A 24,471-nucleotide genomic window follows, 5' to 3' on the forward strand; every position below is an offset into this window, starting at 1 on the left:
TAAAAATCCCTTTTCATAAGTGCTTTGCTCCCTATGTTTTTTTTATTTTCCTTTTATGTTGCATATACCAACAGGGGCCAACTTTATTTCAGTATTGACTTGGATTTTGATGAATATGCTTCTATTTCATTTATTCTTTATTTGTGCAAAAGCTAGGCAGTATTTTTACATTGTTCCCCACTTCCTTTTTGATTAAACTGTTATATTTGATTTTCCAGAAATAAAGCAGCACAGAGATAGAGAGAGTGAGAAAAATACATCATCTTTGATTCTCTCCTGACTCACAGCTCTCTAAGCTCTGACCCAAAAGCCCACCTTAACTCACTGGAAATAAGTGCCCAAAGGGAGCCGTCAGAGAGGAAGCTCTTCAGGAAGTGACTACCCAAAGTGCTAACCACAGGAGAATGAGGCCTTTTCCACCTAAAATTAACTGAGCTGCTCAAACAAAAACACTAAACCTACTATAACCCTACTAGAATAATAATAATAATAGATGACCCAAGTCAGGCCTTTTAAACTAAATTGCTATAATCAGTATCAAAGATCAAAGATCAAAGGCCATGAAAACTTCAGTGCCATTAGTTAATGTCAGAAAAAGCATGTCAGAAAAAAACCCAGTTCACACAAATTCTGGGGATAGGTTGTGTATCTTTTTTTCCTTCACATGTAACTTCCCAAAGCTCTCTTCCTTGGGGCTGGGTGTATCCCCATTCTTTGTTTCAGCTTAGGCAAAGAGTTTTCTGAGCAAAAAATATTGCCATCTACAATACATAGAGCATATATATAGAAAACTTCCCTTTTTGCTGTGTACCCATGACAGTATTTGGCAGTAAACTAAGACCAGGACAACAGCAATGGGAGCACAGTTTCACCAGTGACACTTGTTAAGGGAAGGAAATTTACTGTTGCTTCTTTGAGCACCCCCATGGGACATGACTGAAACATCCTAGGGAAAAGGAAGAAGAAAACATCACAATAAAAAAGACCATCCAATGTAACTCCGAAAAGTGATCCTGATGCTACAACACACACAGCTGCACAGTAGCTTCCCTGTTCCCCTCCAGGGAGAGAAGCAGCTGGGGTGGTGTGTCAGGAGCTGGGCTGAGTACAACCCAAGGTGCCCCGCTGAGAAGATGGGCAGGCAGCACCAGCCTTGCCCTGAGGACCATAGTCTATCTCTGTGAGTTACAGCAAAGTGCAGAAATTGTGGCTAAGCACAAGGTAGCACATTCCTGAAATCCCCTGAGCAGATCAGTGATCAGGAAGAGAGCCCAGTCCACCCCAACTACAATCCTATCAATGTCAGCCTTCATCCTTTTTAAGCTCACTCTGCCCTTCCCAAGACCCAGAAAGTGGCATTTGTGCTTTGGATGAGTCTGTGAAAGACCTCCAGGCTGTCAAACTACAAGCTGCCATCAGGTGTGCTTCCTCTCCTTCAGGTCTCTTGCGGTGATGCTGTATGCCAGGGCCACCAGCCTGCTCACCTGGCAAACAGACAGCCTAAACCTGCTGCCTGTTCCAGCTGCCTGCTGGTGGGGCAGCCTGCCACTCAGCTGGAACAGGTACCAGGACCTTTCCTTAGAAACCACTGACCAAGGTATTTATTTACTCGGTAAAGGAGTAGAGTGGTAGACAAAAGTCACCAGTGTAGAAGTTAGCAGAGAAGGCCAAGCAGTCCCTAGTGCTCTGGCGTGTTCTGTACCAAATTTCCACTTCCCAGCCCCTGATGGATAATTCACATGTAAATGGTTGCTTAGAAACATACATGCACCACTCAGATGCTCCTTCTATGGAATCAGCAAGCAGAGTAACTGTGGGCATTAACAGTGCTGCTGCTGCTGTTGCAGCACCTGAGCTGGTTTGATCAGGACTTACCTCCTTGTCAGAGGAAGTGATTTTGGTTCAAGAATGTGGAAATAACTGAAATACATATTGCCAAAGCTAGTATAGCTACAGAGAAGATTTCTTTGAGATTGTGACTGACCACCCAGGCAGTCAAAGCTAACACATATGTGAACAGTGATTTCTAGGAATCTGATTTCATCCATACATTCATAGCAAGATCTAACACTTACCATGAGGACCACAAAGCATTTGCAACCTGTCTGCTAAGCCTACAAGAAAACTGAAGATTAGGTCACAAGGAAGTCAGCTATCCAGTCATGATGCAAAATTTCCTAAAAGGCAGTGATATACATTTAGCAATCCCAAAATCAGAACATCAAAAGAAAACATTTTTGCACTAGTTTTCCTTGCTATTGCCAGCCTATGTCCCTGTGAAGGGAGTAGTGTTTATGGAACCAGTGTTTGGAAAGTAAGCTTGAACAGCAGTGTCAAAGGGTAATTGGCACAAGAGAGATCCCTACATTTGGAACAAGAGGAATTAAGTTTTCCTAAGCACATTGGGACCACAGAGGGCTTGTTGTTGATAGACCCACAAGTAGTAATATTACCAGGTTCATGCCAAGGGTCATAGCATGCAGTGAGACAACAGTTCCTTAGAGCAATGAGAGCAGGGTCATGACTCCTCTGTGCAACTGATTGATCCTCAGAGCTCAGATCTGTGAGACGCACAGGGGAAAAAAATGTGAAATTTCCAACATTCATTTACACTTGGCTTTGAAAGGTTTTTATTGAGGCAATGATCACCTTGCATTTTTCCTTTTCAGTTACTGCCTGAAAGTCAGTGGAAGGATTTGAAACAATATATGACCATGGGATTTTATCAGCCGAATATATTAGTGCACTAGTTACATCCCAGGTAAAGTTTTGCAGCTGTTAGCTTTTCTTCGCAAGGGCTCATATCTGGAGACTGGCCCCTAATTTCCATTTAGCAGAAGAGAAGCTTGAAGCCTTGAGAAATTACAATGAAACTGTGCAACCAGCCCAGGGACTCAATTCTTAGTTTATGTTCTTTACGACCACAAGTAGAAAAGTGCATTGAAGTCACATTTCCACTTTACTGATCTTAAACCTCAACTTTTAGAATGGACTTGAGGAATATTTAGGACAAGCTGAGCACAAATGAGGTTTAGGGTGTTCTAAGTTATGCATTGGGTATAGAATACTGGAGTGCCCTGCACTGCTCTTGTAACCCTGAGCCTCAGCACAAACTGCCTCCTTTCCTTGGGAGCCTCCTGCCTGTTTGCCACCTGAGAGCATCTTGTTATCAAAAGCATACTCTGTTGCTTCTTTAATGGGTCATTTATATTTCTGATGACAGTAGAAAATAATAAGAGTCAAGGTTTAAGAAGGAGCCCATGGCTCCAACACACAACATTAAATAAGCCTGCTAGAAACCTCTGTGAAGCTCAGCAGAAGTCATTTTGGGTCTTGTGACAGTTTTCAGTCACTTTAACCTGTTCTCTGTAATGTCCCAGGTGCATTGGTCCCAGGTAATGTCCCTTAGATTCCTGACCAGGATTATACAACAAGAAGAAATGTAGTAAATTTTGAATGAGCCCAGAGCTAGAGCCTTGGGAGTTTGGCCAGTGCTAAATGAGTACAGATATCAATAAAGCTTATAGCTACATACTTTCCTACCAAGCCTCAGTGTTTGGACTCAAGGAGCTCCTGAAAAGCTGCACACAGACTGGATTGCTATGATCGATACTGGAAAGGATATAATGCAACTGGTCCCATTGAACTCAACAGAAATTCTGCCATTTTCTTCATTCAACCTAGGATTTTACCTAATGTGTCTTTTCCAGCTCTAATATCTGTGATCCTGAGCACATTACCAAATTGCCAATGGGATCTGCCAACCATTACAGTCTGTGATTTGTCAAGTACTCTATTTGTATTCACTACATCTCTGTTGTCTACAGGATTCCAGTAATAACCTATTAAAGACATTTAATGTTACCAATTTAAAACTGAAAAACACAAACTACTGAGGTGGTGAAGTTGCCAGAAGAGACATCAGGGCCTGTGTTAGAATATCTGATTCAACAATACCTATATGTGCAAAGCCTGCAGATTGGATAATTATAGTTCCATCAGTGAGTAGTGTATTTATTAGACCCAAGTTTGGTTATCAGAAGTGTTTACAGAGAGATTGCTGTGGTAGAAAGGGCTGGCAAATGTGGACAAATAAGGATGGCTTATTAAAGCTCAGTTTTTGTGAGAGGTGCACTCATTTTCAATGCAGCTACCCAATAGTTACAGTCCTGAGCAACATGGTCCAGTAGCATACACAGCAATTAAGGAGGACTCTATCATACCTGTTATTTAGTAAAGCTCAAAATCACAGCCCAGCACTCAATCAGATAGAAATATTGTTTTCTTATAGTATCACAAAAGCAAGCCTTTACAAAAAAGGAGAATATCAAATGCCTTGCTAAGTTGTTAATGGTGGAAAAAACACAGATAGCTACATGCTTAGTCTAATTTGGTATCAATTTGTATACACATAGAGAAACAAGTTACAGATGTTTAAAAAGTTATGACAAATGAGAAAACAGTTGTACACTAAAAGCGGCTGCAATAAATTGCCTTTCAGTTACAGGTCTGTGGTGGTCACAGTTGACATATATGGAGTGAAAGTTAAGGAAAGGCTGATAGTCCCACTCAACTGATACAGGCAGCATGCAGCAAATAATTGTTAAACAAAGGTGTTGTGAGAATCCTAGACAGGCAAGTATTCAAAAGCCAAGGAAATGATCAGTCCTGTAAGTCAAAAGGCTGAAGTAGTCAAAGCAATGAAAAGCTTCCGAAAACTTGAAACTACTGAAGTTTATTATCATTTACAGTTCTTGCAGATTCATGCTCCTTCCACTGCTCCTTAAAAGACTTACTCTGTACCCTTCACTAGCTTCATTACCTTTCTGGAGAAGGCAGAGAGAGTAAGTCCTGTAAGTAGACAGTAAGTAGAAAGTAGAGAGTAAGTCCTATAAGGCGCAGCTGAGGGAGCTGGAGTTGTTTAACTTGCAGAAAAGGAGGCTCAGGGGGACCTTATCACTCTCTGTGACCACTTGGAGGTTGTAGCATGATGGGGGTCAGTCTGTTCTCCCAGGCAGCCAGTGACAGGATGAGAGATAGGCTCTGCGCCAGAAATTCGGGCTGGACATCAAAAAGTTCTTAATGAAAATGCTTGTTAAGCATTGGAACAGACTGCTGAGGGAGTTGGTGGAGTCACTACCCCGGAAGTGTTCAGGAAATGTGGTGATCAATCAAAGGTTGGACTTGATGATCTTGGAGGTCTTTTCCAACCTTAATGATTCTGTGATTCTGTAATATTCAGGAAGCTCCACTGTGTTTGGCTCAGCCTACGTGGTTGGTGCAATTCCAGCAACAGATTTCTTCTATTTGGTTCTCAACGTCTCTCATTGTCACTTGAGATCAAACAGCCCTGCACATACAATATGATTGCTCATGAACAGTTCTGACAATAATTTTTGTTATTTTTTTTAGTTTCTTACTAAGTTCTAAGGCAAAGTCAAGCATTTCTTTGTATCACATTTAGTGCCTAGTGGGATTCAAAATATTCATCTACTTTGGGAGCTTTTCTTGCATATCTTTTCATTTTTTTTTTAAACAAAAGTACATTTTTAGAGAAGAGCATCCACTTAAGCAATATTGAGACACTTTAATTTGGGCAGGGATTGGATAACTCCAGGGGTATCTTCAGTCTATTATTCTGCAATTCAAAATGTCAAAAAAATCCTTTAAAAGTCATTCAAACCGATTATTTGAATTGATAGAAATACATCCTTTTTTCCTGTTTAACTAGACTTATACTTTTCAGGATGAAAAACTGACTAAAAATTTTCATCCACATCTAACTTCTTCTTTGAATATATTTATAGAACTACACTTTTTATTTTAGCCCTTCAGGAAATAACCTGTTTGCGAGTCAATTTATCAAAATTACCCTTCCAATGCATAAAATAATAATGTATTTCAGTTAGTGCTCTTGCATCATTTTAAAAGCAGAAGAACTAGGAAGAAGAGAAAAGGAAGAGAAGACAAAAATATATTTTAGAGCTTTTCAAAGTCTTTAGAACAATATTCTTCCGTATGGGCCTGTTTTCGTCACTAATCTGTTTTTTTTCTTTGGGACTTAGAAGTTCAGATAAACTTCAAGAGTTGCTCATGACATGTTGTTTAACTGTATAAAACTTGTTTAACACAGTGCAAAAGGCATCCAAAAACCACTAACCCAACAATGTAATACTGTTAAGCATTTAAAAATTATTTTTTTCCTTTAAGAAGACAAAGAATTCCTCATTATATTTAATGTATCTTACCTCTCAATAGAGCTTTCAATGATTTTACTGATACTTTCAGAAGTCAGAAAACATTTTCTTACTTAAAATGTTGACATGCTTCATTAGAGAAAAAAACCAGATACATTTGGAATATTTTATGAGTTTAAAAGCAAACATAGATTCTTTTGTTTATTTAATTATTTAATGTTTGGATAGCGCTTTGCAAGCATAATACACAATTATTTTTAGTATTATTTGTGCATACAGCATTATCAGCAAGATATGAATGAAATGCTCTCAGCTTTGCAAGCAATTTTCTTGATTAATTTCTTTGTATAAAGCAGCAGAGGGAGCTCATACATTATTTTTGGTGTGTCACACACAAAAAAATGATAAATTACACGTGCACACACATGTGCACGCAGGCGTGTGCGGGTGACACGGCCCCGCGCACGTATGTGCACACGCAGTCAGCTCTGGGACAAGCTGCACAGCTACAGTGGCTGTGCCTGCACTTGTCACGCAGACCAATAGGAGCAGATGTGTTCAGCAAAAGAGCTGGGAGTGAGCCCTGCATGGCCATAGCACACGTCCTCCAGGCAGTCTTTCTGGACTAGTGCAGCCTGCTCCCATCACGCTGAGACACCCATGTGTGCCTTGGGCGTGTTCAGTGAGCTCCCAGAGTGCTTCTTCCAGATGGATTTTACCCAGGAGGAAGCTGGCTGGTGCGTTCTGACCTTGATCCTGGACACAAACCAAAGCTCAGCTGGTGGGGGTGATCTGGAGGCCCTGTCAACAGCATGCACTTGATCCAGAGAAAGTCACCAGCACCAGAGCTATGTTAGAAACTTCTAGGTACCTACCTGAGCTGATCTTCAGGTGTGTAAGGAATCAGATGGATGACATCAATTTAGGCAATTGCATTCTGCTGGAATGCCTTTTTGAATTTTCTCCTCAATCTGTGTAAGTTTTGCAGGAAACGTTTCACAATGGAGGTACACTGAGAAAGAAGTGCTGAAGTCACTTAAAGGGCTGGACAAACTTGGTAAACTTCTTGGTTGTGCCTGATTGAATGAGTTCTTGGGAATATATGCCCTCAAATGGCCCCCTGAAATCAGTAAATCTGAAGCATAAGGAGGGCTTAATGTAGTTACTGGGAAGGCCTTAGCACTCCCTGAACAGCAGAAGTAGAATTGTTACTTCCTTTAAGGATATGTAGGGTATATCATCTTCTACTTCCTGGGCCAGCCAGAGCCTTAGGAGCATAATCTGGCTTCCCTAGGCACTCCTGTGAAAGTCTGGGAGGAAGCAATGGGCAGTGGATAATTTGGTGGAGTGCAAAGCTAGAAGGAAGCAGTTGGTGCACTGGAGTACCCCATATCCTACCATATACAGATGAGCACTGTTGAGGCCAAAGACTGAAAACAATGGGAAAACTGGTCTGCCAATACCTTTTATTTCCAGGATGGGCAGAAGTACTGGGAATATTGCACTACAACCTGCTGGTTTTGCTTCCAGACCTGGACTGAGCAGATATGAAGATGGCAACAATGGGACTGAAAAAAACATGAAAAAAAAAGTTTAGAAAACGAGAGAATTTTGGGGATGGATGTGAGTTGGGGGATGGGGCACAAGATGGGAAGAGAAGACAAAAATGGCACAAACGCTTTGTGATTTTAAAAAAACTTATCCTTTCAGGGTGGGGCTTAGGGCAAAAAGAATAGATTTGGGGAGAAGTACTTGTCATACCTAAACCAGCTGGCTAAACTTGTAATGAAAAGCACGTAAACCATCACTGTGAGAGAGGAAAAGCCACATTGTTTTTATTTGTCTGTAGAGCAATATGTGTCACTGTATAAATAGTAACTAATAACATGTACTGCAGCACTTCTGTGGTATTTTTTAATAATTACTGTTGTTGTAAAGGAGTTTAGTATGAAGTAAAACATCTCTATGAGGGAAAAAATTGCTGCCTCTTCCCCCCTGATATTTGTGTAACTGAATTAAAAATACACAGATACATCGAGTCAAAAAAACATTATTCCTAGTTCAAGGAACTCAAGCTGAACACCTTGAAAAATCTCTCAGCTACATTGTTCTCTCATATGTTATGAGGATTTTTATTTCCTTTTAACAGCAGTAAATCGTCAAATGAAAGAGGCTTATATTGCACATACCATTGCGAGACGTGCTCATCATGTAACGTCAGAATGAACTATTTTTTAACCTAATATACAACAATTTAGCAGCATTAGAAGAACATAAAACAGATAAAACTATAGCTTTTACAGCCATTCATCAATGGCCTTTTTTTGAAGAGTGCAGATACCTCCTCAGGCTAAGCATACATCTCTCTATTTCACATAAATACACAAAGTGACAGGGCTTCCAGTCAAAATAAACATTTGCTCAGTGTATACCTGATTTCCACCCATTTCATTCAACAGGAAAGATACTGAGGTTAACAAACACACTAATCTCTCATCTGCTCTAGGGATGAGGATGTGCTGTATCCAACAACTTGTGATTGAGTGCGTTTGCAGTTTGCTGCTCCCATGAATGTCCATGCCTCTGGATTGGTACTATTCAAAAGGCAAACAGAAGATGTGGATCCAACCAAAATTACTTTCAGTTTCTAGAAAATAAGAATGGTTCAAGGGGGAAAGGACAATGTCTCAGGTTTGGTAACTGCACAGGTAGTGAGAATAGCTGAAGAAAGCATCAGTCGGATGAAAATGCAATAAAGGTGATATAACAATATCATGGCACATAAAAAAACAGAACAAAACCGAACAAAAAAAAAACAAAAACAAAAACATCATATTGAACAGCACATAACACATACAATTCAGAGTAAAAACTTCCAAGAGTCTGAGGCACCCAAATCTCACTAAATCTGATGAAATCTGTGGTACCTAGAACAGAAAGTAATTTTTTGCATTTGTGGCTCTGGCAGCATTGCCTTTGACCCTCTGTGGAGGGAAATACGACCTTGGTGCCCTGGCTGGTCTCTCCAGCAGTTTGAAGAACAGGAGCTGAGCGCAGGTTTCTTACCTCCTGGGGCAGGGCTCACTGAGCATCACTGCACTACCACCATCAGAGCTGGCACCCTTGCCGAACAGAGAATGAAAGGAAATAGTTGGTCCCCTCTGAGTCCTGTACCTGGCTTGTTAAACCTGTGTTGTGGTGCTTTGTCAGGTAAAATACATGATTTGGACAGACTGTTTGATGATCTCACACTAGGATTTCACACCACACTATCGAAGAAAATGTTGATTGAGTTATTTTAACAGCCATGATATTAGTTAAACCTGATTAACAGATTATTTTCCACTGACATCACTTCTTTATTCTATTTACAAGCTAAATAGGCCAGACATTCAATTGATAAATGCTCATTTCCCTCCATCTTAATTAACTAATATTCTTTTACTTAAACAATCCCTCATTTTTTCAGAGACACAGTAATAGATCCATTAGAAGGGTCTATCTGATACCAGGGATATTTTATTTATGAGGGCAAGTCCAAATGGTTACTATTTTTTAATGTTTTTATTTTCCTTGATACTGTACACGGTGTAATGGCTTTGGTCCAAACAGTAATCACACAATGGGTGCCGTTTCTTCTTTCTTGACCTATCACACTCCACATGATTTAATCCATTGTTTTGGATGTTGCCAATGATTTATTGTATGAAAAATGTAAATGATCTGGATGGCAGATGTTTTATATTTTCTGACCATTCATTTTCAGTGGGAATGTAATTAAAATTTATGAAGTGTATCTGCTGAATTGCATTGGCAATTGATGATCTCCTCCAGTGCTGTCTGTCTGGAGATGATGAGTGATTGTGGACAGTGAGATGTGTTGACAAGGGCAGAAACAGACGTGATGTTACTGTCATGAGCGAGGCTACCTGCAAAAAGGCTGCCGTTTTTTTCTCCCCTTTTTTCCCACAGGAAGAAGGTGGCAACCAGAGCTGTCTTTCTTCTTGCAAGACAGAGTATAAAGCCTCTGCACACTCCTGAAAGCTGTCACTCTTCACGAGTACAATCTCTGTCTTGCTCAGCAATGGGCATCTGGAAGCCACGATACCAGTTATAACAACCCATGTCAAGGATATTAATTAAATTCCTGATGGCCACCCAGAGAAGATAATGAGTGTAAATTTCACAACATCCCAACTCATAAGGCAGCCCACTTAACCTTTTCAGCGTTGATATCCTTCCTCCAGGAGGGAAGTAAGGGAAGTGAACTGTTTGCCAAGAGAGCATGGAAAGGAGGAACAGGGAAAGGAGGAGATACTTGGTCTGGCACAGTTTAAAATACAAACAGATGAGAACTGGATCTGCTGGATTCAGATATGCCACAACAGAATGTGAAGGGGTTTTTTTCAGAACTGAGATCCCAGACAGCATTTTGCACAGAACCTTTATTGCTATGAATCTGAATGAATCTCCTCACCTCAGCCTCCTCCAGCTCCACGAGCAAGAGGAGCAGATCTCTTTTTAACCCAAATGAGGTATACTTACTGGACTTCGAATTTCCCCTGCTCTTTGCATAGCACACCTCTTACGTTTCTGAGTGCTGTGGAGGACAGAATATGTAATTACTATCATCCCACCATACATACATCCCACCCACTACAATAGATGTACAGACAGCCTAGATTAACATGTAGTGAATCATGTAAGTGCTATGGGACCAACAATTGGAACTGGGGAATTTCTGACACCCATCTTTATCATCAGGGATTTTGATCACTTGAATGTTCAAAGTGTTTTCTTAATTCACAAACCTCATTTACGATATCTACCATTAGGCACTAATAAAAATGCCTTCACTCTAAAGTCATGTGGCCACCTCATTACCAGAGGCTGGTAAATGAGGATTTTATTCCAAAAGCAAACCCCAAAGGTAGTTTGTCACAAATGCCCCAGTCCCACTGCTGTTGCTGACACCACTTCCAATATATTCTGCCACTGTGGGTGGGGTGCAAATGAAGGTGATTGTAGCTGTCAGTTCTTGAGCTCTGCTTCTGCTGAAGTCAGTAGGCATTTTGCCATTCATTTCAAAAGTAAGCATTACAAGCTCAAAAACTAATCCAAGCTTCAGGCCTGGTAGCAATTGTGACATTTGACAATGTATGATTCAAAACAGACAAGGGATTGAAACGGCAGGTGCAGCAGATGGTCAAGATCCTATTACACAGAGGCCTTTTTTTTTTCCATGTGTGCTCCTAGCTCTGCTGCTTCAGTGTGTCTCTGGCCTGTGACGTGCAACTGTGGCAGGAGAGAAGAAGAAATGAGGTAGGACTAGGGTCACAAAGTCTGGTTAGGTGCATTTTAGAAAATCCCAAGGGGATACTTTCAGCAGAACTCACACTACAAAATGCATAGGAAATACTGCAGAACTCTGGGTGCCAACAAGGTTAAATGCTTCTTTTGGTTTCACTGATATCTTGTTGGGTGCCTCAGTTTACCTACATGCACTTTTAGGCAACGTGCCTTACCTGGCTTTGTATGCCAAAATTTCATTCATTAATACTGATGTCAAAGAGGACATTCAGCACCTCACAGGAGGCCCAGTGCACCTGCATTAGTTAGCCATAAATCATGGGAAACAACACTTTGAAGTGTCAGGGAGATTTAATGTGGGATACAGAACAGAAGGGGAATGTGATGAACTGAGCCCCAAGCCCCAAATAAGGAATTTAAAATGCACCTTACCCTTAAAAGTGTCAGCAAATGAAGAAAAAGAAGAGTGGGGAAGCCCCAAAGGCAGCAATTTTGAATGCTTTAGTTTTCTCTATTGACTTTAATTAAGCTCACCCAGGATTGCAGGCCTGTCACTTGGGGAACCTTTCCATAAAGAAAAAAGGAGTTTGCTCCCCAGGTGGGTTTTCCCAAGTTTCTCAGGCTCTCACCACAATATATGCCTGGCATCCATGACAGGGTCGTCAAAAATAATAGCTAAGGAATTCACTGTCTGTCATTCCAAAATAATTATGTATGGGGCTTTACTTGCAGTAGAGATGGGTTATATATTTCATTGAGAAAACCCATGTAGACTAAAACATATATTTATGTGTATGTATGTAATATATGATGGTTGAAGAGATTAACAGTCAAATAAAGAATATAGGGGAACAGTGTCTGTATGCATACATGTGAAACACGTTGAGAAAGAGGGTGGAAAGCACTGCAAGTCCAAAATTTGTTAATTACCAAATGCATTAATGCTTTATTAGCCATTTATCAGTAATTAATAACCTATTCTGATGTAAATTTCAAGCTTACAAATGCACCATGAAAATTGCCCCTTAAATATAAGCCAAGTTTCTAAGGGTCAGCAAAACCATAGCAAAGACAGCAGCATATTCCTTTCAGCTGCCTGGAAGAGTTATTTAGTGCCTCAGCATCATGCCTGTGTCTAGGCATACAATAGTTTTTGGGTGCTTTCAAAGTCAAAATAGCGTGGGGAAAAAAAATGAAGAGAGCTTTCAAGCAGAAGGGGAGGAGGTAGTATACTCAGTGGTATTCTTCAGGTGCACAGTTTGAATAAAAATGCAAAACAGGATGCTCCCATTCAGTAAATATTATCATTTTTATTCACTCATTAATTAAGTTGCTTAATTGCTGCTGTCAAAAGACTCTTGAGTTTGTGACTGGGGTTGTTGCACTGTTTTGATAGTAGCTGAGGAAGGAAAAAGGCAGTATCACTCGGCTTGTTCTTTACTTGATAATAAGGAGGCACTGGTTGTAGTAGATCATAACGAAGCTGCACAGTTGCATATGGAAAAAAGACAGATATTTACAGGAAAAAAAGGAAGGGGATAGGTAGGTTTCATTTAATACATCAAATGTTATTTCACTGATGTGATGAATGCACCATAACTTGTGCATTATTGTTCAATTTGTTACTCCATGAAAATAATTTTAATACAAAGTATTTCCCATGTTTTAGTCTAACTTCCCAAGAGAGTCCAGAAATGGAAAGGGACTCAAGCTATGTTGGTCAATACAATTATATTTTTTTCCAGATCTGTCTCCAAAAGATTAATATAAGCTGGTTCAGGTACTGTCTCTTCCAGGACACCAGATTGACAAATGACCAATGCTTATGGTATATTATTCATACATTTCTGAGACAGTAGCTATTCATGCCAGGATGATGACCAGTCCCATGTCACTCAATTCTTAGAATTGATGCCCACTTTGCTGCAGACATCTCGCATCTCAGCATCACACTGATGAAGTGCTGTGGTCATGACATATGAAGGTGTCTATGCAAATGAAAATGAGACTGATACTGCTGACATGGTGGTCCAGGTGGGCCAGGCCCACCAATAAGCATTTATTGATTCTTATTACTAAACAGACTAAATGGAAGACAGCTTTCAAAACAGATTGCTGATGATGGGCTCTCAGTCTGATCATAACATGTATGGAAGTCTGGAGATGTCACAGGTTATGCTTGTCTCAGGTTGGCTCAAGATCACAGAAGGAATGACTGTTGTCCACAGACAACTAAGCAGAAGTTGCTGATCAGAGAGAAAGTAGTGCTGGGATGATGGATATGGCATATAGCCACCAATTTTACCTTACGGCTAAGAAAGAAAGGTATTTCTTTCTTATTCATCAGTTCTAAAGTCAAGCCTGCAGTTAGATGTGTATGTCTATTCTCTGTTCCCTCTTTTTTTAATTCTCTGTAATGAAGCAGGTGATCACCTAAAGGATTTACTTGTGCTCAAGAGGAAGAATTCTGCTTAGTGATGAAACTTCTTTACCCAGGCACAAATGGGTGTGGCCTGCTCTGTGCACCATGCAGGGACTGCCATGACAGGGTCTTTGCAGTTTTGGGTGTCTCACACTGCCTATGCTGCTGGCTGGGATAAATTTCAGAAATAGGTTATGAAGGCCTTCAAAACTCTTTGACACATTGAGGTTTTGGCAAGACTTTCATTATATCTCAAGCTGTCCAGATACACCCGTTGAAGCCTCCCTTCCTTCTGTTGATAAGACACTACAGTTAGCACTGAACTGTGCAATGAGTTTAGCAATGGACACAAAGGTTCTTAAGGAGAGAAGCAAATCCAGTACACTGCTATGAACATCTCATATCCAAATGTGAACATAGGTTTTGTGAACTGAAAGGCTCTTGGTCCACAGCACCACACAGTCTTAGCTGTCTTACAGGTTCCTTGGGAAAAAAAAACCAGGGACATTAATGAAATTACTTAGAGGTACTTGCTGCACTCGTTACTTTTCATTCCACCAGAATGAAAGGAAAAGGCAAAACTACTATGAAACATTCCATTCTACACACTGGACGGCATGAGCAAAGAAAAGTTTTCAAACATTTCAAACCTCTGAGTTATTATTATTCTGCCAAAAAAAAAAAAAATCATAAAATATACTCATTCATCTTACTAGACTTTATGGGTCAGTATAGCCTCTTTAAAATCTGAAGGTCTAAGAAATGTAAGGGTGCTGACTGATGAGCTGGGACAGCCTTACCTCAGGATAAGCTGAAAAGGTTGGCAGCTCCAGCTGTCTTCTCTGCTCCTGGTGTCCAGATGTCTAAGCTGCTTGTCAATCAGCTCCCAAACCACTGCAGTTTACAGGGCAGACTTCGCACTGCAGCCGTCACTGGCGTTGGTTTGCCTTAAAATGCTTCATTGTAATGGCTAGCTGAATTCTATGGATAATGACACAGGACAGAAAGAGATACCTCTACCACCAGTCCCCATAAAGGCAGTCCCGAGTAGTCAGAGTACAAATGTACTTAAATGTACTCTATATCTGCCATTGTACTTTTACAAAAATATCCAAAGCACTAAAACATGCATTTAATTGCAATACAAACTTAAAATATTCACAAGCTGCTTTTCCGTAGACTTTCTGCTATCAGCAGCTGGAATTGGAAATTCTGGTATTAAGAATTGTGTCTCTCAAATCCTCCTTTCCTGACCCTAACCACCTTTGCCAGCCTGCAGTGACAGTGTTGGAGCACCTGACTATCTTTCTAGTCTGGGACACAGGATGCTGTCACTCATACCACTCTCTCTGTACCTCCTGTCCCTGTTTGTGAATGCAGCAGTGAACTCAGCCAAGGAGTTTAAGTGTAAAGCAATATAAGTTTTGTCTCTTCTTCTCTGATGTGAGCAAATACCTTTGCTTCACCTTTTCCTTGGCCTTCCTGATATCTCTTGTCATACTATGTTTTCCTTCTGTCTGCTACTTCCTTCATCTAACATGGAGAGCAGAAGCTACTAGAGTCACTGTGAAAGGATACTGATTTTCAGAAGAAATATTGCTTCTTAGCTCTTCTGATCAGAGTTTCTCAGGTGTATGCTGAAGCTTATTTAGGCTTCTTTTGTCTCCAGTGACCAGTGGTTAAATTATGCTCTGATAAAAGGAGAAATGAGCCAAAAGAAGGGACCTAAATTTAACTACAAGGGAAGGCAGGTGATGTAAGTTCTTGATATAAGTTCTCAAACAGCCACCTGGACCTGAGTAACTCCTTAAGTAATTCCCTGATATAGCAGTGGTAGGCTCTGCCTAGAGACAGTGTAATAAATTTCCGGAGCACGTTATTCCCGGAGGACCCAGCAGGCGAGCATACTGAAAGCTTCCTTGGAAAAAAAAAAAAAAAAAGAAAAAAAAAGTTTAAAAAAAAGAGTACAGAAAAGCACAAAGGTTCAGCTGCTGTCCTTGTGCTTCTATTTCCTTACTGTTTCCTCCAGCACAACACAGTCAGACCAGATGATTCAGAAACAAGAGCTGACACCTTCTGCACCCTCTGTCACACGACTCCCAGATGTCAGCACAAGCCCCCAGCCTGGCAAGGGCCTCCAGAGCCATCAAGCAAAAGCTACTGCTCACTTCTCCAAAACAGAGGGGACATCCCCATCTGACAGCAGTCAAAGTCCCAGAGTGACTCACAGTCTTCCTTTGGTTTGTGCGTCCAGGGACAAGCAGAGAGCGGCAGTGGGGTCTGGAGGGTCCAGGCCAGGAGGAGATTAAGACTAAATTGTTAAGAGGTGGCTGCACCCTCCTGCTTGGGACAAAACTGCTGCCAAGGTTCTTGGGCTTGGTGCAGAATCTGAGAGAAGCCAGCGGGGCTGAGCTCAGCCATGCCCCAGCCCCGTGTCCGGGGAATGCGGCAGAGGTGGCTCAGGAGGCCCCTGGGCCCCGCGGAGCCCCGGTTCACGCCTTGGTGCATGTGTGGGAGTTGAAGAGGGGGTCAGGGGGTGAGGGAGAGTTCATCCCCGGGCTGAGCGATGGCCCTACCCGCACGGGAGGGGGACGTCCCCGGCCTCGGAGAAGAGTCACTGGAGGTTCATCCCGCCGGGGAGGAATTCTTCCCAGCAGTAGCCGTCCTGCTGATGAATCGCCCCGCGCACGGGGCTGGCGGCCTGCGCGCCCTGCGGCAGACGCGGGCCGCCACCCGCCATGGCCGTGACGGGCGCCCGGGACGAACGAGCCCCTCAGAGGGAGCGGGGACGGCGTGAGGGCAGCCCGGGGCGACAGCGACTGCTCGCTGCTTCACCCACGCCAGCTCACCGCGGGGGAGAGGCGGTGCTGGAGCTGCGTGGCTTCCTGGGAAACCCCAGCAAAGCTTGCACGCTGCCCGCTCCACCTGTTGCTGAAGGGAGCGAGCGAGGGAGGTTTTCTCTTTGGTCACTTAAAAAAGGAGATGAAGTTCTGTTCACACAGAATCACAAAGCGCTGACTATCTGGCACCAGCCCTGGCTGCACCGGGCTGGGATCATGCTCCAGGTGTGGGAAGACTGGACTGCCCAGCTAGGACCATGGGTATCCCAACAATGATGGCAGCTTTCAAGCTTCCTCGTGGAGCAGGCAAGAAACATGACTGCAACTCAAGCGATGGTTTTGCAGCAGATTTTAGCAGCAACAAGAATTTTCTGTTTAAAGGGGCTTCAGAACAAATACTTTGAAAATTTTTAAATATATGTATTTTATTATATGTTTTTATAAAGAAGTAGTGAGAAATGGAAGTGATTATTTTATCTTCCAATTGAACCATGGTGGATCAAAGCAAGAAAGTATGTATCTCAAAACTGACACATCCCTAAAAATTTCATGATTGTTGCTATTTGATGTGACACGTCACAGAATTTTATGTCAAGCTGAAGAAAATGTGACAACTTATATGTAGCATTTTCAGAAACAGAGTTTAAGTGCAATATTGAGAAGTGTATCTGCAGGGTTTTTAGATGCTGCTTCTTCCCAGACTTTAGAAAAGCAACCCCATATGCTTTAAACTTCTGCACCCCATTAATTAAAGACAGAGCTTAAAAAGTAATACTAAAAATAATTGGCTGGATTAGAAAAGGCTGTGGGTGAGCTGAGAAGTTACCATTGCACAAATATTAATAAATCACTCTTCCTGTAATTAGCAGGGGGAGAAAAAAAGAGTGCAATGTGGTAAGCTAGTAGTTGTTTGCAAAAGTATGTTGGCTAGAGCCTGTCATCCCTTTTCCTTTCCCTTTCCACACATCCTTTCAAACCAAGAAACAGCTGCTGATGCCATTCATAAATAAGAGACCAGCAAGGGCAAAACTGGATTTTCAAAAGGTCAGTAGAAAATGAGGAAATAAGCCAAATGACCAAGACTGTTAATAAGTGATTAATATTATGCTATTGTTACCAGAAATGGAGCAGTTCAGCCTCACAATCTCTAGACTAGTTCTTGAAAGGTGCAATTTTCTAATGATGTTAGGCAGTGTAGCAGAATGCTAAGCACCCCTCGTTCTTTGATCAGCACTTTCCTAGATGTAGCTCATGTGGAAAGAAAGAATCATAAAGTGCTCTAAGCCTTCCCCTAATGTTGGGAGAAATCCAACATTTGAAGGCTTCCAAAATAAAGTCAATAAATAAGAGCAATGTTTTGTAGAACAAAAATAATCTCATTTAAGACCATCAGTAAGAACACTATCTAATTGTTTTGTTTTGGCAAGCAAGGAAAATAGCTATATAGTTTTCTTGCTTGAGCACACACAAGTAATCCAAGGTGCAAAATAATCACAGCCTCCCTGATTCAACAGATTTCCCAGAGGTAGATTCTGACGTACAGTTCTCTTGGATGGTTTGTACACCTTCCCTTGGCTTATGATCATTCTGCTTTCTGGGTATCTCTCTTTTAGGCTCAAGAGCTCACCTTTCTGTTTCCAGCAACATCTCTTCCTGCCTCTAGACTACCTCTTGTGTCTTTTATGTATGCTAAAGGTTCTTCTCAGCTTTTCTAAATAACCTCTGCTCTTCTATTTTACTATCAGGGAAGCTCCCTGATAAAAAGCTCCCCAAAAAACCAAAACCCAAAACAACCAAAAACAAAACAAAAGCCCCACGCACATAACACAGAAAAAAAAAAAAAAAAAAAAAAAAAAAGGGAAAAAAAAAAAAGGAAGAAGAAGAAGGAGTGCTTCAAAGCATCAAAGCATTCAAACATTTAAAAAGTACATGTATTCATTCTGGATATCCCCTGGTGTTTTTGGCTCTTAAGTCACAATATTATGAAATTCTGCCACCCTATATCTCTGCCCTTTGGCACATACAAGTTCCATTGACTTCAAAGGGACCTGTGCATGCACAACAGTGACATGTAAAGTCTCCTCAATCCTTTAATCTTCCAAGAATTTAGTATTTATTACTACCTCAAAATAAAAGTATTTTCTTTTTCTTAAGAGTAATCTAAGAATATTGACCATCTCCCCAGAAAAGCACTTAGGCATGTGGTAAAGTTTAGGCAAGAGAATAGTTATATCCATGTACTATAAGTGCACTTTTAAGGCAATAGCACTGCTTAAATGTTTGAGGCTGGGCCTGCGTATAACCACTGACCAAATCGGAACCATAGGAGAGAAATTCCCTCACCAAAGCAACCAGATCACAGGGAGTATAATAACTCCTTCTTCACCTTCACATCCCAAAAACCTGGGGTAATAACGACCAGCATTTTTAATGTTTTATTCTGCTTCTGAATGTGTTGGTTTTGTGCATTCCAGAGAATGGAGGCAAACTGGAGTTGGTCCTGTGCCCTTCGCATGGAGGAGGAGTGAAGTGGTTACATGGGTGATCCCACCACGGGGCAGCTGCACAGTGCCATCCTGTTCCACAGAGGCAACCTGAGGCACTGCCACAGTTCATCTTCCACCAGATTTACATGGCCCAAGGCAAACCCACTTCACAATGTCATCAGTGTCAGAAATCCCATAGACTTTAGCTACATTCTTTGGGTAACAGAGTTTTATTTGGAGTAGCCCCTCAATTCCACACATGTCTTTACAGCACTTAGTACACTCTTGATATTCCATATCTGTCATAATTATTCTTACATACTCTGCAGTTTTTATTAGCATCACCAAACAATGAGAACCAGATAAATACTAATATGTACCAGAAGTGATGCAAGAAAAGAGGGTGAGCTTTTGGGTCTGGGGAGTTTTTCTATCCACAGAGCATTTTTTGCAGCAGAGAAAGAACAAAGAGAAATGATGCTGTTTATTTTGATGGTTCTGAGAAGCTAACATTCACCGTGCTCATCCCAGGAGCAAACAGCTGGCAAACAGCTGACAACATAGATATCAGTCAACTCCCACATAACTCACAATATAATACAAAAAAATATAGGTAATAATGATACGACATGACAGAATGCATCTTTGATTGTGTGTGTTAAAAAAAATAAAAAATCTTGCAGTATATGGAAAAGATTCCAAGTAGTCTTCCTTTCTCTTTTTGCCTCTTGCTTTCCTTCTTTCATAACATAGTTGCATATTTGTGATTTTTCTGTAAATTATGGTTTCTATTTGAAACATTTTTCTTTAATTTCCATATTCCCAAAAAGTCATTTTACTATTTATGTGGTCAAATCCCCCCTAATGTGATTTGATGGCACATAAATAGTCGTACGACTTTTTATGTTGTCTATTGCTTATGTAGAGTTTCCAGAAACCCTATATTATAGCCTTGTATTAAACCCTGATAATTTTCAGGGGTCATCACTAAAATATATGGCTGGAAGACTGCTATTGTGATGCTGTTGTCAGCCAAAAACCTTGCCTTCAAATGTGTGCCGCAACCATAGTATAACATAAATCAAAATATGCGTCTGCCTAGCCATATATCTGTTCTGTGACTTTAAATATTTTTATAATCCTCGGTGCAGGACAGAACACTGAGGACTTTCTATAACCGATGTTGGAAACAAGTAAATGTTGAAAAAAAGAAATTATTATAAATGTCTAAATGTTAAAATCCTATAGCAAAAATGAGCATCCCTGTACATTTTTAATAGGGGTCCAAGCTTATTTTACATGGTAAACCTCATGCTACTGTGTGTAATTGTCTATCTCAGCCACTTATTTATTGACCCCTGAACAAAGCACTTGATAACTGTTTTATCCTTTTCTACACACTCACCCATGCCCCACTCTCCTCCCCGCCAAAATACAAGAATTTCTGCAGTAGTATATAGTCACCTCTCTGGGATGATTAAGGTAGCTGATACCAGCTGACAGGTGATGCCAAGTGGCACTCATGTTTGGGTGGAGGTGTTGGTTTTAAGGGTGGCCATCCATAGGGTGCACAGATCTGGTATTTTGGAACAGAATCACATTCTGGTTCAAAGACAAACACTAAACCTATCTATAGCTAATGTGTTCCAGTAGGAGATTCTAAGACATTAAAACTTTCCTGCTCCCTTTTGCATTTCCAAGTCTCCCATCCGCTCAGAGTATGAACACCAGACAGCTCTGAATATTTCCTTTCTGGAATATGGGTCTCTCTTCACTTTCTTTCAGGCATTCCTGGACATCACAGTGTGGCCATTTCACACTTCTTCTAGTGCAGGAATAAGGGGGTGAATGTGAACCTAAGGGAGCAATTGTGAACCATTTATATGCAATGAGTGCTGTGTGTGAGTGTGAGCATCTCTCACTCACAGGTACCAACAGACCAGGGCTCTGTTCTGCTCTGTGCGTGCTGTTCGAGTCCTAAAGTACTTTTGGAAAGAAAACCAAAACATTATCCACTGCCATCCCCCTTCTGCAAGGTAATTACAGAATATGTGGAAAATTCCAGAGGACAGTGGCCTCCATCACAGCAGTAGAGAAGTTTTTATGAAGCTGTCTATAGCTTGTCTATAGCCAAATTTTGCAAAGCTGTATAAAGTGTGCATCCTCTTCACACCACTAATTCTATCAAATCTGTTCAAGCTAACTGTAGGAGTTAGGAATACAAACACAGGATCAGGACTATAGCATGTGAAACCCTCAGAGATGAAAGTGCGACATAGTTTGAAAATAGTATTTCTATTAATAATTAATGTTCTCAATTTATACCAGATTTTGTAATGTTTCTGGGTACGCAGTGTTCCTCTGTTGTTGTTGTCCCAGATGCTCTCCTTTCTGACTGATTTGGTTCCCTTTCACAAATGAGCACCCCCTACTCACCCTGGGGAAGGCACTTGTGGGAAAAGGGCAGTTAAAATTACAAAACCAGGGAACTGACTGTAATAAAGTGCAGGCAAATTCCATGCAAATGTGGCCCTTAATTTCTTAGGCCTCTGCAACTTATCAGTACCTTTCAACAGGGCTAATGTCAGGTACTGTACAGCATTCCTTATTTTCAGAAAGCTGTTTCCTAAGGTCCAGATGATGTTATAAGTAGTATAACATGACTCAAAGTAGTTTTGCCAGATGTGATATCCCCTGTTGCAGCCTCAAATAGACTGAGAATGAGGAATGCATGCTCCATTAATTTCCATTGGAGTGAAGAATGCATTACTCCTTTGCCATTCCCATACTAAGAAATCTTCACATAGTCACAGCTTTATTTTCTTTATTCAGGAAACCATATATTCCAGCATTATCCTGTATTTGCTTTTGGAGGATGTTCACTGACTTTTCCTTTGTCACTTCTGCAACACATATGCGTAGTCCTGTCTACACACACCGACACAAATTATGTTCTCGAGGGAATATCTACAATGACCTGTTACTTTCAGTATTTCATAGCTGGTTTTCTCCTTCCAGTGATTAAACCCACAAATTTAGTTAATGTACAGAGCAGGTTTCGTGCATAAATCTACCCCCCATAATTGCTTTTAAAATGCTGGAACCACTTTCAGATGCTGTCATCCATTTCTTAGGTGGTGGCCTCCTTCTTTCCTGCATTCAGTGAATCAAAATTTACATGACTATTTCCCACCAGACACTTGTGTAAGGTAGATCAGTTCTTTGTGTGGTCTTTTAAAATAAATAAATAAAGCATTTTTGATGGATTAGTGAAGAAAAAAAAAAGACACAAATGTGAATAAAAAGGAATTACTAGGAAAGCTCCTAAAGGATGGTAACTACTAAACATGTTAATAGAGGAAGAAACTCATGACGTCTCCTTCACATTGTTAGACTGGCCATTACAAATCATTCACCTCACACTACCATTCTGAAGAGTTGCTTTATTATTAAAAGTGTCAGTAACTTGGCCTTTTCTGAATTAACTCATCTTCACCTCTAAATGACAAGGAAAAGGGATGTGTATCTTTTTAGCCAGTCAGCAGAACTATGCTAAGTCACACTTTGCTAATCCCCAAGCTCCACTATTCACACACAGAAAAGGGTGTTCTTCCATGGTAAATCTTAAAACTACACTGATGGTATTGCAATTGATACCATGTTACTACAGATACCATGTTACTAATAGATACTACAATTTCACTGATATTATAAATATCTATTAAAAATGCTTGTGCACATACCGGAGATGTGGTTTAGGTGAAATCAAGTTGCTTATATTGAGAAAGAAGTAGCAAGTACAGTCTGCTTTCTGTTTTCATAATTTCTAAATTTTTCTTTGCTTGACAGCTCAGGATCAGTAGCTTACCCTGGATTCCCTAATTCTTGCTACACATGGGGGAAATTTCAGCCATATTTTTGCCAGACTTTGCCAGAGATGTTATTAATTTTCAATACTCAGTGGCTGAATCTTTGTTTAAGTGAGTTTGAAACATATCTAGTGTTTCTCACAAGAAGAATATAAAGTGCACCTAGAGAGGTTAACTCTCAGTTCATCTCAGGTACTCACTTCCATCATAAAAATGTATTAGCAGAAAGCTGGAAATGCAGCCCAGATCTTCAGCTGATGTAAGCTGATATACTTCCGCCAATTTCATAAACTATGATGGGTTATTTCAGAGGAGGATCTGTCACAATTCATCACTGCTTTGAAAATTGTATGGGGTGATAATCACAGAGAATATTGCTACATGTCTGACATATTGCACAAATATTGCTCAAATGTGGTGTGTTGTTTTTTCCTTTGTAGCAAGTCACTTTGCAGTGCATGAACAATACTAAAATTAGCATGATGCTAGTAATTTCCTGATTGCTAAACTAATCTCTTAGGCTGAAACCTGAGAGCGGCAGAAACAGGTAAGAAGCTCTCCGTTTCAAAAGAAGGAAAAACCAAGCCCTTAAAATATAATGAAACTTTCCTAAAGCACAGATAGAGAGCTGAGCTCAGTTTCATGAAGATTGCTTAGTGACTTACAAATGACTGAAGTGTTACCAGCATAACCAAGGTTCCAAGTTTCACCTGCCAAAATATTTCAGGCAAAGGGGCAGCAGAAGGTGGCTGTCCTCCCCACTGTGAGGCACCCATGCCCTGAGACCCATGAGCCAAGGCTGCTCATCAGACTCCTTTCTCATGAGCACAACCCAGCCGTTCCCTAAGTCTTGCCTGCATTTCAGGTGAGTTTTGAAAGCAGTGAGTAGTGTAGATGCCCAGCCCAAACATGTGACAAATTGTAATGAAACCTTTCCTGCAGGATTTCTCAACCAGACTAAGGGCAAAAGGAGTGTGGAAGTCTACATAATGGAAATTGTCCTTTGGAAATCTTCGATGTTCTCTCTACCGCAGTGGTAGTCCTTCCTGTTGCTGCCTTTGCTTGCCTTCTTATTTGGCTTCTGCTGCTTCAATCACTTCCCAGACAGGGACCTTGTGATATGTTTATCAATGTAAACACAACCTGCTGTTGTCCACATCTTCCTATACCTCCAGTGGCATCAGCATATGCACTTCTTTTGCCCTTTCCTGTTCTGTTCATCATCATGAGCAGTGGCAGAATAATGATCATGTCTTGCACCCTCCTCCTAGGATATCCCATGACCCTTTTGCTCATTGTCTCAATTCTGCCTGTTCTCATTTGCTGCTGTTGGTTGCCCACTCCATG

At 40.9% G+C, this 24,471-nt stretch overlaps 2 long non-coding RNA genes across 20 annotated transcripts; one reads left to right on the forward strand and one right to left on the reverse strand.

Moving 5' to 3' along the window:
• Window positions 1-1,943: 1,943 nt before the first annotated feature.
• Window positions 1,944-16,497, reverse strand: LOC135307459 (uncharacterized). Of its 19 annotated transcripts, XR_010368232.1 has the most exons (8): window positions 15,947-16,488; window positions 14,730-15,847; window positions 13,653-14,412; window positions 10,743-10,797; window positions 9,055-9,124; window positions 7,661-8,791; window positions 7,073-7,209; window positions 2,486-5,350 (listed from the first exon to the last, which is right to left on the reverse strand). It is a non-coding gene; the product is annotated as an uncharacterized LOC135307459 (long non-coding RNA). The 19 variants fall into 19 exon arrangements; XR_010368236.1 differs by lacking the exons at window positions 9,055-9,124; window positions 13,653-14,412 and having other exon boundaries at window positions 1,944-5,350; window positions 7,661-8,844; window positions 10,743-12,990; ... (1 more) ...; window positions 15,385-15,847; window positions 15,947-16,497; XR_010368196.1 differs by lacking the exon at window positions 13,653-14,412 and having other exon boundaries at window positions 1,946-5,350; window positions 9,055-9,319; window positions 10,743-12,990; window positions 15,947-16,496.
• Window positions 16,498-16,787: 290 nt separating this feature from the next.
• LOC135289059 (uncharacterized) lies at window positions 16,788-19,949 on the forward strand. The gene is made up of 2 exons (XR_010351863.1): window positions 16,788-17,813; window positions 19,244-19,949. It is a non-coding gene; the product is annotated as an uncharacterized LOC135289059 (long non-coding RNA).
• The last annotated feature ends 4,522 nt before the right edge of the window (window positions 19,950-24,471 follow it).

Source organism: Passer domesticus, chromosome 1 (genome assembly GCF_036417665.1).
Source record: "Passer domesticus isolate bPasDom1 chromosome 1, bPasDom1.hap1, whole genome shotgun sequence".
In the NCBI taxonomy this organism is placed as follows: domain Eukaryota; kingdom Metazoa; phylum Chordata; class Aves; order Passeriformes; family Passeridae; genus Passer; species Passer domesticus.